The sequence below is a fragment of the Gopherus evgoodei genome, chromosome 4, assembly GCF_007399415.2.
Source record: "Gopherus evgoodei ecotype Sinaloan lineage chromosome 4, rGopEvg1_v1.p, whole genome shotgun sequence".
Lineage (NCBI taxonomy): Eukaryota > Metazoa > Chordata > Testudines > Testudinidae > Gopherus > Gopherus evgoodei.
The window spans coordinates 59,046,624-59,060,918 of record NC_044325.1 but is presented as its reverse complement, the minus strand read 5'-3'; the positions used below and the strand labels follow the sequence as shown (position 1 = coordinate 59,060,918).

The window sequence follows — 14,295 nt, the reverse complement described above, 5'->3', positions numbered from 1 at the left end:
GGGCTCAAACCTGAGTCAGAGCCTGGGCTTAATGTGCAATACAGACTTACCCTCAGAGTTCTATATGTTGAGCCTTGCTAGCTCTCATCTCACCCTGTTTCAAGCTGCTGTAAATTTAGTAGGGATGAGTGGGCCAGAGTGAAAGAAGATAACAGTTATCAAGTTGAAGCAAAATATCGTACTTTGCATATTCAGTTGTAACTATGATCAATGAACTCCTTAATTCTGTGATAGCTGTAGACTTAAATTAGTGCAATTGTAACTGAAATGGCCTGAGTTGGTCTGATACCTATCCAAAAAAACATTTAAAATAATCTAGTTGTCTTTTTAATGTATTGTCTTAACTGAATTAGCTTATAAATGTGTCTGTGTTCGGGGGGGTGGGGGGAAGGTAGATTTATAATTATATTTTACCTGAATGGATCCTGCTTGGAAATGGAAACATCTGATTCTCTTATCAATAGGTTTATTCATTAAAAAGCCACAAGGTGGTGGTGTGGTGTCACTTTTTAAAAAAACAACAAGAAAAAAAGAGGTTTTGTTTAATGAGCTTGAACTCACAAGCCTGCTCATCTAGTGAACTGTGACTTTTCAAATACCAACCCATTAATGTCAAAGGCAATACTGAAGGGAACAGTTCTGTTTGATTTAAAAAATACAGACAATGTGAAGTCCACTATGCTCTAATATCTATCACCTATGGGGCTCCATTCATGCCTAATGCTTTATTCAAGCTAAGACCTAGTTTTTATATATCAGATTAATACATATCTACAGCTTTGCACCTTTCTATTTTGATTTTTTTATTATCAGGGCTCGCCGGGGCCATTTTCATTCCCTTACTATAGCATCTGCAAGCAGGTGGATTAGAGATAACTCTCATTCTGCTTTGTTTTCTCCTGACACTGTCATTAATCATTCCTTAAGCCACACTTCAACTTATAGTAATCAGGACTGGCTGTTCCCGAGCTGCACAAGAATTGCCTTTCACAATGTAATGTGAAATTGGAAGCGAATGGCTGAAGCCAGACGCTTCTTCTGCATTCCCCATCTATCTCATCATTTAGGTATTTATCCATCTCAGGCTTGTACAGGGAGCATCTCTTTCCTTCCCATGAGGACACAGATTGCAACAGAGGATCAGATTTGTTACCCAGGCTTTGGGCTTTGATTGTCCTCTTATAAATTCGGGATTAAAGTGAAATTTCCCACAGGGCTATGCAGGATTTGCTAGCATTTAACTGTTTAACCTGGCTATTTGTGAATGAGAATCCTGTGGTCAACTATTCCATAGAGAATATTATGGTAAGCCAGCTCTGAATGGCAGACATTTTGGTAAATTCCTGTAAAGACTGGTACAGTTGATTCCAATTAAGTTCATACCTGATAACAATTGTTTTCTTGTACATGATGAACAGTAATCTTATGATAAAAACAGTTGTCTAAGTATTCCCTTGTGAAATATAGATGTCTGCTTTAGAATACATGCAGACCTTCAGAAAGTTATAGTCCTCTTTGTATGCTTTTCAATCATTGTGCATTAATTAGTCTTGAATTTGGTCTTATCTTCCATTGTGTACAATAGTCATATTCTCTAAGCTGTTAGCCAGTTTTAGTAACAAGGACTAGCTAATCACGTATATAGTAGTATGGTATTTGAATAGACAAAAAATGTGAACAAGCTACACTTGATATATTAACAAAGATGGATATGAAGTTCTGGAAAGCATGCCGTTAAATTTCTAGCCAAAACAGATGGATTTTTCCTGGTGTTTCAATGTGATTCTTATAGACAGGAAAGTGCTTCTAATGTGCTATTCTCTACAAAACTGAAAGCAAGGTGAAAAATGTTCAACCCACATTATCTGTCTTTTAGTTTTAGATTTGGAAGCATTTAAGGGAAAAGATTTTAAAACAAGTCAAAATCATTTTTGTTATCTAGTTTAAAGGGATTGTATGCTCAACCACTGTCTATATATTCTATTTAATGGGGATGTGTTTTTTAAAATGCCTACAAGGATAGTGCCTACGCTAGTGCCTATGAGGATCTCATGTGCTTTTCCGAGAGAAATAGAACATCCAAGCAACAAAAGTACATAATTTAACAAAACATTTTAGCTCACAGTGAAATCAGTTCCTGTAGAGGGAATGGACTTAATAATTAAGCTCAATTCTAATCCCCTTTCCTTGAGAAATTTTTATATCTTGTTTAAAAGTTTGCCTTATTTTTTCTTTGTTGGTTAAAAATGTGCTAAATTTCCAAAATAAGCTTTCATGGGATTTATTTTAAAAAAAATCAAAATGATTCTTAATACCATTTAAAAAGAGAGTGTTCTAAAGACCTCAGTGAAAGAGCTTTGTATACTGTGAATTACAAATCTGTATAATGCAGACTGCAATTAACTTATAGACAAATATATTCTTTTTTTTTGCTTTAGTCAGATATCCTGCATAAAGAACCTGCAGTTATGACAGGCACTGATCTTCTGCTAACCACTGTCTCAGTGAAAGGAAGCAGTTTGGTTGTATAATTGTACCTGCAAAATCACCAGAGGCTGTGTGCACATTTCTAAATATCTTTATCATTTAGTATTTCTCTCATAGCATTAAATGAATACTTTAAAGGAACGAGCATTCCTTTCTATTTATATGAAATATCCTCTAGATTCACATGAGTAATTTTCAGCTGTGTATAATGCTCCTGAAGTAACCTCTTCATTTCCATTGTTTTAGTGTGAAATCATTTCCTCAGGAGATAATTAGAGTTGCTTCATTTATTACATTAAATGATTAGCATGCACTTGAAATGATTCAGTATATTTTCCTTTATTGCTGATGACTCTTAAATATGGGCCTACATTTTTAATGGATAAATTAAGGTTGTCTTGGCTCTCTGTGGCTGTGCTGTAGCAAAACAAGAGAGATTTTCTTTTCCAAACATAGGCCAGGCATGGTGTCTACTATACACTTAGACTAAAGAGCTCCTATTCAAATGAACATCCCACCTGGTCCAACAAAGAGCCCACTAACAGTTTGAAGGTAAAACAAGCCTTAAATGACAGCACTATGTCTGCTATTATGCAGTGGTGTGTAGGATAAATAACAAACTTAAAGTGTTTTAAGATTACAGTCCTACAAAGATTCTCAACTCAAGTGGATCTACATTATCTGAACAAGTAAAATCCCTTCAAAAGTTAGGAGAATTATGCATTACCCCAATTTGAGAACATACACTTTATTACAGATTATTAAATCTACATAGAGAATTATGTAGATTCAAAAGTGTTACTGTATGTTAACTAAAAGCTGTTATCCATATGTTTCTGGTATTAAATAACTACAGGATAAATAGAATTGGAGCTATTAGTTATTAAAATGCAATACAATTCTACTCAACAGTAGGGACCACAGTTTCAAACTCATTTGCCTAAAGCAGAACAGCTAAACCCCTGAGATAGGCTCCTAAACAGTGACTAAGGCCTTGTCTACACTACAGGGGAAATTCGATCTAAGCTACGCAATTTGAGTTACATGAATAGTGCAACTCAAGTCAACCTAGCTTAGATCTACTTACCACAGGGTCCACACTAAACAATGTTGATGGGAGATGCTCTCCTGTCGACTCCTGCTACTCTTCTCAATCCGGGGGAGTACAGGAGTTGACGGGAGAGCAGGTCTTCACTAGACCTGTTAAATTGACCGCCAATGCATCAGTTGCTGCTTGGCGATCCCCCAGTAAGTGTAGACAAGCCCTTAGAGGCCTGATTTTTGGCCTGATCCTAAACAACTGAAGTTAATGGGAATTTTACCATTGACTTCAGTAGGAGTAGATTGGAGGCCTTTGTGAGGTGCTAAGCATCGTCAACTCCCAATGAAGTTAAGAGGATTTAAAAGCACTCCACCCCTCTCAGGAATATTTCTTACATGCCCAAGTCAGCACTGAGGAGTCCAAGAGAGGTATTTCTTTGGGTTTAAGTAACCAATAATGTTCCTATGGAATCTACCTACAATAATATGTGTGAAACAACTGTTATTATTAAGAGACATATTCTCTGATGACTAACTCTGATGTATACTCCTATCTCCATATATATTAACCTTTATTAAGGACCAAAGCCCTGACCCTGCATATCTTACACATGAAGTCTTATTAAATTTAAATGACAAGTGTTTTATATTTAAAAATAAAATATTTTAACAGATTTTAGTAATGACACCTGTAGACTTTTCATTCTCCAAGTCAGTTTTATGTGCATTTATCCATCGATAAGCTAAAGCTCACAGAATAAATCTTCTGCGCTAACAGAGAGTTCACAGAACTTGTTTGTGCCTTAATGGCTGCCTGACGGGGCAGGAAGGATTCAGATTCGGCATAGGGATGTTGATACAAACTTGTTATTTGCTATTAATAAAAGACCCCGACAAGCAATCCAAATAAAACAGGAATAGTAATAATATAGAATAAGAAAAAAAGAGGTAATAAAAACAGTATTGAATGAATAACAGTCAATCCCCAATAAATCTGAAGAAGTAGGAAAATATGTTATACTGACTGTGCTTTGGATGAGCAAATTCATCTTCATAATGAAACTCACCATTAGTAATGGACAGTATTTCTCCATTTTTACTAGTATTTACCAGTAAAAATGTAGAAAATGTGTGTTCCTGCTGAACTGGATTCCTTCCAAAACATCACTTTTCTAGATATTTCTTTGAAGTCTAGAACAAATGAACGTAAGTAAAAGAAGTGTTCCCCCTTCCGGGTGTATGCTTTACTTGCATTAGCATTGATGAGACATTTGTATGCTGTAGTGGGACACCCGGTCCCTCAAAGTCCAATGTAATCATTCATGTGCTAATATGCACTGTAATTCCAATTTCATGAAGTACAATTTGGCCATATTTCAACTAGCTGACATCAATAATGGTGAACTTGTTCTTGATATCCTTACTGAGGCACAACTCTCAGAGAAAAGTTAGTATTTTTTCCCATTGAGTTCCATGGCTGGCCCTCCTTTTGCTGATGTGGAACCTGATTTTCAGCCTTCATGCCTGGAAAATGCCATTGACTCTACAACAAGGTAGCATGGCTTGTTCTCATTATTTTACCTTAAGAGACTCAAAAAAAAATTTGGCTCAGTTCTTCAGGCCTTACCCTGGCAAAGCTCCCACTGATGCTCATGGGAGTCTTGATGTCAGCTGGAATTATGCCTGAATCAAGGACACAGGATTATGCCCATAGGCCACAATTCAGCAAAACACTTAAGCACAAATCAATTCCCATAACTGAAAAGGGATGGACTTAAACATGTGTGTAAGTGCTTTGTTGTACTGGGGCCATAGACACTGATCCTGTTCCTACTGAAATAAATAAAAGGCAACCATCCCATTGACTTGAATGATACTGGAGCAGGACCATGATGACTAGGGATCAAACCCTGCTCACCTTTCTCACATCAAGTGTGGTCCCATTTACTGGCCCTATGACTAGGCATCACATATGCAATAGATACATTTTCCCTGAAAAACTTACTTGAGCAATATAAAAGCACACCATTAAATAAGAGAGCTACTCCAGGCATATTATACTAAAAGTGTGCCATAATGTTGTTTGTGTATGACAGGCATTTTCTATGTAGGAATGCTGAAATTCTACACTGATGTCATTATAGCACTACTAAATGACGGAGACACTAATATATCGGGGTTTAAAATGACACTTGCTAAGTTTTAGAATGTTTTTAATAGAGTCAAAGCATATATTTTTAAAATAGATAAAGTTCTAACAATACTAATAGTAGTGGTGTGAAAGGTTACTATAGGTGAACTCCATCTCTCTCAAACATTTATTCCATTTAAGTAAAAATACCTGATAGAGAGCATTTCTATTATTCACAAGAAATCATGCAATATAATGGTTCCTAGCACTCCTTTTGTAATAGCTTATATAAATAATTGGGGCTGCAATTCAGATTCCCACTTCGTTCAGACTTCACAGAAATATTTCTTACAATTGATCACACTTTTATTCTTTATTGTATTCTAAATAGCCTTTGATTTCTCAGAAAATCAAGCCTAAAAATTAAGTTTGCAGTAGTGAAAAGCACAGTACTTAAGCTCCCCCCCGCACTCAAAATCCCCAAACTCAAGATACTTGCCCCCTCCCTGCAAATGAGGAACAGAAACTACAGAAATGAAGGACAATTCTACATTATGACTCATATTATTTAGAGAACTATTTTAAAGAATTATTTCTGGAGTCTAAATGGAGCAACATGGGTTTTCCCCCAGCCTAAAAACTAAAGTGATAGTAGGTGGAATGCTAAGGTTGTGCTATTCTTTTATTTATGACATTTTAAACAGACAACTTGAAGTTCCTCTGTCTTAATGTAATGTGAACACATATGGTCTAAGAAAACCAATTACATAGGGAATCTTACAAAAAATCACTCAGCTGCTTACCTGATTCTGTTTATGTTAAAAAAAATTAAGGAAGAGGTAACAGATTTCTATTCATGTTGATGTGTGACAGCAATGGCAAATGGTAGTGCCTTCAGAACTTTTCTCAAACTACTTTAGCCTCTTTCTTCAAATCCATTACTCAACCATGTTTGGAATGAGAATAGGCTAAATCCTTAGCTGGTGTAAGTCAGCATAGCTCCACAGAAGTCAATAGCTCCAGTGTACCTTCTGATTTATCCCAGCTGAGGATATAAGCAGATATTTTTAACTTTAGATTGAAATATTGACAACTACCATGACTTGCTTATGGACTAAGTTTATATGTAAAGAGCAAACAAGTTCTTTCATATAAACAAAAGAACCAAATCACAAGAAAACCTACATTCAAATAACGAGAGCGTGGAGGAGAGGAATTCAGTTAAGGCTGCACTGTATTCTTAATTTATCCCTCATTCTGCCAAGGTTTTGCAACACAGTAGGTAGCATGTGTAGTATTTTCACTTTATTATGAAGAAGTTAAAATTAACAAGAGTAAAGAATCAAAGAAATGCATGAGAGCTGACAGGCCAAAGTGTGTGTGCATGATGAAGATATATCACTCAATTATGTAAATACATATTTAAGGAACCTTTAAAAACACAATATTTACCTGGCTTTAAAGATACCTTTTGGAGCCCAGACACTTTAGTATGGACCTGTATAATTTTTAAAACATGTTATTTACCTGATAGACAAGACTCCTTTTGAGATGAAAATATACAATATTTCCCTACAGGCTTTAAACAAACATAAAACACTTATTGGAAGATACTACTGCACACTGACTTAATATGATAAACATATTGTCTCAAACTGCAGCCTGGGACTGCTACAGTATTCCCAGCATTCATCTTAATACCACACCCATTTGCATTTTAATGGCCTTACACCACTTAATAGAGAAAATTGTATTTTTTTTAAAAATGAATGCCAAGAGACATTTGTAAACAGCAGCACAAATTGCTCCTGGGCTGCAATCCTGAGTGCCAAGTTTCACTCTGGTGTGAATACAGACAAGCGTTAAAAGTCTGAAAAATGGGTTTCCTAATGGAAATACTGGCAGACCTTTAAACGCAACAGACTTAGCAGGTGCCACTTTAATAAAGATCTCATATTTGATCTTCTAGATTACACTTTGCTTTCTAATTCCAAATAATTAGTACAACAATACAACTGGAAATATTTTTCCCCGTATATAATTTAAAAATGTACAAGGGATGTTATCCACCAGTTTGTAAGCCTTGAAGAGTATTTTCTTTAAAACACCAAAAATAAAAACAAATCCTTAAAAATATGGCAAACATATGCAGTTTCTTTATTGAACAAACAAAAATAGATTACACACATCCTTTCAAAATCAAAGACATTTGCTTTGTCTGAAGCAAGCAAAGACATCTGGGGGCTTGAATCCTATTACTTTGCAACACTATATTGAAAGTGCATCAGTAACCTTTTAGTTAACCAGATTATTTACAGTCAGACCCTTGTAAAAACTACACCTTGTGCTGTTGGCTTAGGGGAGTGAAGGAGACATCTAAAATGAAATATAAATGTGATATTTATTGTTACATTTACTATAGTGTAACCACATATCAAATGTGCTAAATTCACAGACATATAATAATACAATTGTAGCAAGATTGAAAATGTAATACTAAACTGGGAGACCCTTCTATCCCAGCTCCTGTGGTAGTTCATCTTAACAAATGTTCTCCCTGCTTATTGGAATTCTTCTTTGTACATGTCGTTAAATACAAGTGCTACTTCCCCCTGAAAGTTCTGCTAATAGTATGTAAATCTTAAAGATTTACAAACAAAACCTTAATAAAATAATAAAAAATAAATAATAAAATAATAATAAAAAAACAACCAACCAAACCCCAGCCAACCCTCCTCTCACCCTTCCCTTATTTGTGCAGGTACCACCAAAGCAAAACATCTTCTTCTATTTGCTTGCCTCTGTGAGGGGGAAGGAAAAAAAAAAAGCTCTCCATTAATATGAGCGTGGCAGAGGGGAGGAAGCCTGATTTAGTTGTTGATATTAATATGAAAAATGCAGATTGGTCTTTGTAAGTAGTTTGATGCTGACGTAAATTAGTTTATTTTTTCACCTGTTATCCCTGGTTGCTATGCTAAAATGCAGATGGAATGCATATTGGCAGTGTCTGTTTATAGCTCCTTCCTTACACTAGTGTGGTCTGGGTGTTTAGGCTTTTCTTTTAATAAGTACTACATTCAGAATGAGAAAAAAAGAGGTTCAAGAAGTCACTGCATCTGCAGTATGTTTGGAAGGTGGCGCAAGAGTGCTCAAGATTACACCATATTTGCTTTTGGTTAACCAAATAATAGCAAACACCAACTAGAGAAACAGCCTTCAATTTGTACCTGGCTTTCTTAGACTGAAAAAACAAAATCCTCTTCACTGTGTATGCTTTCTAATCTACTTTAACTACTTCTCTAATATACACTCATCTCATACAACATGATTGTGCCTCTGTCAAAATGCAAGTGGTGTGTATAACCAGATACAATAACTTTCTGTAACAAAACAAACTGGGCCAAATTCAGCAGTTGTAATTCTACTGCTGCCAATGGATGAAGCTGGCCCTATTGAATTAAGAATATTTCATCATTTTCCTGACTTCAATTAAAATAATGAACAAAATAAATATTGTTAGAAAAAATAGGTAGCCTGTTTATGGATGCTTTTATTTTCCCTACTCTGAAAGTGCTTGCAAAATAGAAAGTTGTATACAATGAAAGCTAATTCACTGGAGTGATTCCAAAATTCTAGAATGCATTATTTTTGAGGTCAGGAGCTAATTTCTGCTCTCTGTTACCCTGGTGTAAATCTAGAGTCACTCCAACAACTTCAGGGGTGTGACTGCAGATTTGCACCAGGGTAACAGAGAGCAGGATTTAACTCTTGGAGTAAAGGCTTTAAAAAACAACCCCAGAAAGTAACAGTAACTGTAGTATTCATTCTAGTGACACAGCTTAAATTAATTCACAGCTACATGTTTTCAACCATTTAAAATAGTAGAAGCTCAGTTTTGAGCTGTGTTGGTAAATTAACTTACTGGGAGGAAAAAAACAAAAATAGGGAACAACAGAACAACGTCTGCTGATTCTTCTTAGACAAGAGAAATTGTGGTTGCTTTCTTGACAGTTGAGACTGCAGGATCTGGAAAATGTTTTTTATATAGATTTTAGAGATTTTCTCCCAATTATGTTTCTTTGTAAAGAATACTTTCATAATACTTAAAAGTGGTATCCTTTATTACAACTCTTATTACAGGAAAATCGATGAAAGCCTGAGTGGTGGGTGTATTATTGTGACACAAACTATTTGTAAATATTGTTCACAGCTTTCTTAGCATATTTTAGCAAGGCAACAATTCAGCAAAGTATAATTTATCACACGATATATACTGTATGTTTCAAAGCCAATCACACGAAAAGAGAAATCAAGACAGGAAGCCATCTATGTATAGGTCTTGCTTTCAAGTAAAGCATTTCAACTTCTGGGTGTAGAGGGTTTGGAGGAGATTATATTGCAATCATAAAACTCAGAATGATAGGCAGGAAGCCATCTTTACATTACTTTCAGTGCCCAGTGTAATCCAAAGGATGCCTGGTTGAAGGTATTTCTCTGAGCTTTATTGGCATTGCTTCCCCTTGTTTTTTATGCTCAACCAAGCTCCTCTGATTGCAGCATTGGAGCCACAACATCGGTGCTTTCATCATCATTTCATTCCAGATATGAAAACAATGCATTCTTTTCGTAAGTCAGATTATATCCAGGAAGGGCTTTCTTTAAAATTCACCTAATGGGAGTTTAAAATATATATTTTTAAAAATTACCAGTTTACACCACTCAGCTTTAAAAATAAATGTATCTTTTTAGAAAAGGAAGAGATCATACAACGTGTTTTCTGGAAAAAAAATGTTTAGTTTCAGGTCCCAATTTATAGTAAACTCAAAAAAAAACCCCAAAAACATTTTAACATTGCCGGTATTCTCTTCCATCACAATCTTCAGTTTTGTAATAAGACAATGATCTTTAATGTTATAATGATAGCTTGATCTGTACTTCACTTAATATTAAATAGTTGATTTGACCAATTGGCCTACTGGTCATCACTGCTTTAAAACCTGTGCCCACAAGCCCCAAACACTGGTCACTTTATATGTGTAATCAAACCTTTACTTTCATAATATATCAGCAAAGGTTAATATTGAGAAACGGACTCTAGAGAACAGAGTTCACATAATATATGAACATTACATAAACATGGATAAACATTACACCTTTCATTTGAGATTATATTAGAGAGGCGTCTGCTTCAAAATTCTCAATCTAAAACCTCTTATATTTTGGGAATGTTCAAAGTATGTATCCAACCATGAATTTTGCCAGTTGCCATTTCCTTATATTAGGGCAACTAAAAAACCTAGATCCAACAAAATCCCTTAACTTTGGGCTGTCTGAAGTCCAGGACTGAGTTCTCCGATTTGATCCTGTTCCTAGATTTCTTTCTAGCAAACTTTTTCTACAAAATGTATGCCTTATTGCCTTTGCCAGAATGTATGCCTGCGTTCCTTAATTAAAGCAAAATACTCATTGAAATCAAAGGTGTTTTTGCCTAAAGATGAAGATCAGGCTTCAGCCCCTTGTCAACAGAATGCTGTATGCTTGTCTGCTATCTTTGTGAATTTACAATAATCATTTAAAGATAGGGTGCTTTTTGAAAATAAAAGGTAACTAGCTGAAGTTTGGGTTATGGACAATTTTAAAAAATCTGAAACCTAAACCAACTTTGTAATATTAATAAAATATGAATTTGTGGAATGTTTTACATTTCTGATTATCAGGAGAAGAAACAAGCCAAACCAGATGAGCAGAAGCATCAGAATTGACTGTTCAGTGGTGAGAGGAATTTAGCTCAGCTCATTATGATGTTAAAATTAAGGCCAAGTCCTGCTGCCACTGAAGTCAATTAAGCTGTGATCTTTCATCATTGCATCACAATCACAAAATAGTTTGCCTTTCTTTCTACTATTAAGAAAAAATCTTGATTCACCATAATTATATAGATACAATGCCAAACATTTTACTAGCCCTTTTTTTCCAAATAAAAATTTATAATTTTACAATGTTCTCATTTCTGACAGACATCTCAAAACATACAGCAAATAAGTAGTAACATTTGCATGCAGAAGTTTGTATGCAACTTATACAGCACGTTAAATTTGGTGACAGTATAGAAGGGAATGATTGAAGAAATTACTCTACATGAGATCCCTGTTACATTCACTTTGGAGCACTGAAGCCCCGATATATTGCTAAACTGATTTTTTAAAATAGTAATATGCAAATGTACTAAAATGAGCAAGCTATTTATTTTTATTCCTTCAGTTGATTCCAATACATTAATTATTGTGGGTGAAAACTCCCACTAGGAAAAGATGCTCAACTTTTTTTTATTATGGTTACTAAATCCAGATAAGTTTCACATGCTGATGATTTACCAGTCCTTCAGTTTCTCTCTCAGTTTTACACATCCGAATAAAAAGGACAGCAGGAATACTACTATTAGAAATTGTGCCACCTTTAAATAGCAAGTAAACTGACTCGACTTACTAAAATGGGAACTAAAAATATCTTTAGGGAAATTCTGCTCTTAAACATAGCAATGCAGCAAAACACATATATATTTAAATAACTGTTTTGAATTAACAAATTTCATAATTACAGATTATCAATCTGTGTAATCACATCTTCCCTTGGATGAAATAAGCTTATATGAAGAGAGATCAGCTGTAGAGTGAACATTCTAAACCAAATGCTGTTTTAGGTCACATAGCTGAGTATAACACAAATCATTTAATATGTACTATGTGCTTTCTGTGCCTCTCTGTGTGCACCTAAATGCGGAAGCTGCAGATTGTAAAGACAGGGCAACAGAGAATTTAAAATATTCCACCTTAGTTCTAATTTTTTTTTTTATAAAGCATGGTAGGAAAATTATTAGCAGAAGTAAACTTGGATTTTATGAAGTATAAAAAGTAAAGGGCATGCTAACTTAATTTTCATCCTAAACTTAACAGACATCCTATATGGCAACAGTATTAAAGCAAAAAGGGGGGATACATTTTCCTATTCGATAATAAGCTATGAAAGTTGCACAGGGTAGAGTCTCTAGGAAATCTACTCTTTCTTTGAAAAAATGTCATTGGTGAGATAGGAGATTGGCACCACAATGAGCAAAATATAGTGAGGGCTGATACGCATTGTCAGCTAGAATTTGGGTTAAGACACTGACTTTTGTCTGCATGGTGTCTACCTCCCAAAGAAGATGAAAGATGCAAAATTGCAAGTTTCCTTTCTCTGGTTAATGTGGTCTATACAAGTGAATAATGTATAAGAAGATGTTCCCCTGATAATGTCACAATTATTCATTGTACAGCCATAAACTCAAATATTCACATTAACAGCTAGGTATTATTTTTCTTCTCTGAAATTAAGTGAGTGGCATCAGTGGTCATAAATGAGAGCATTCATCAAAGGCGAAGGCCATGGCAGAGGATTAAGCGAATGCTGATGAAGTATCCAGATTCCCATAACTTGGAATGGGGCTGCATTCAGCATTCCTTTATTATCCATCTGCCACATAACAAAAAGTCTCATATATTTAATGCAGGTTTGCCCTAGGCCACGTAATAGGATTAGGAATAATTTCTACAAATTTACAAAAACAAATCACATGGGAAGGCTTAGAATTTGCTAATAATTTCTCCATAGCTGGGAGATCAAAGGGATGTAAGAGTCCAGAGCCAGGCGGTAGTTTGACCCTGGCCAAGCTTTTTTAATGAAAGGGTTAATCTTCTCAGAGGTGACCATAGAGGAGCAAATAGTGTGACCAAAGGCAGATTCAGGCCTCCAAAATAGGAAGAAAATAATCTGGGAAGTATGACAGCAAGAAACCATTTACAGAATAACAGTACATTTTCTGGCTGGAAAAATAAAACAACAAAACAAAACAGCAAACCTCAATGAAATGTGTGTTTAAACAAAGGGTGGGGGTTGCAGGGAATGAACTCACAGAGGATCAAAAAGACTGCTTGTTTCATTCTAAGTAGCAGAAAGTATTCTGCAAATCTTCAATCTGAAAGAGTCTCTATTGTCTTCAGGTAAGATCTGTCTTCTCCAAATGTGTGATGGTTCTCCGTTTTCCTGCTTGTTTTTGTTTTTGTTTTTGAAGAAGAGCTGATACGCAAACACACCCTGCTATACAGGTGAGTTTCTTGTGGAATTTTAACAAGTTGCCTGCTGCAGCTTTTTAAGCAATGCCTTTGGGCTGCTGCATCTAATAGTCTGATTTTGTCCTCTATAGGCACTGAAGGCACTTCTGTGCCTCAAATCTAATAAAGCAGCCACAGAAGAGGAGACAGGAGGAGATGGAAAAGAAACCAAGGTTTATTTCAGCAACTATTAATTGTATGTTTTATTTTCATCTTCCTTTTAACTATTATTTTGAATCTACCGTCTTCTATTATTAAATTGCAGAGGTGGCAAGTTAACTACAGCCAGATGCCTGAACCATCTACTTTAATTTTGCTTCATTAGTGGGTTTAATGACATTTGGAAAGTACAGCACACTAAAATGCTACCTTTCTTCTTCTAACAGCAATCATGTGATCAATTCTGCTGCTTGGTTTCTGACCTGTTGTAACAAGTCTAAACACAATGCTCCATTCCAGTGATCGTCTTTACCTATCAAGCTGCTGATC

The 14,295-nt window shown here is 35.4% G+C and overlaps 1 long non-coding RNA gene across 1 annotated transcript; it reads left to right on the top strand.

Annotated features, from left to right (window-relative positions):
- The first annotated feature begins 1,153 nt into the window (after positions 1-1,153).
- LOC115651503 lies at positions 1,154-14,061 on the top strand. The gene is made up of 3 exons (XR_004000373.1): positions 1,154-1,305; positions 13,696-13,800; positions 13,899-14,061. It is a non-coding gene; the product is annotated as an uncharacterized LOC115651503 (long non-coding RNA).
- Positions 14,062-14,295: the final 234 nt, after the last annotated feature.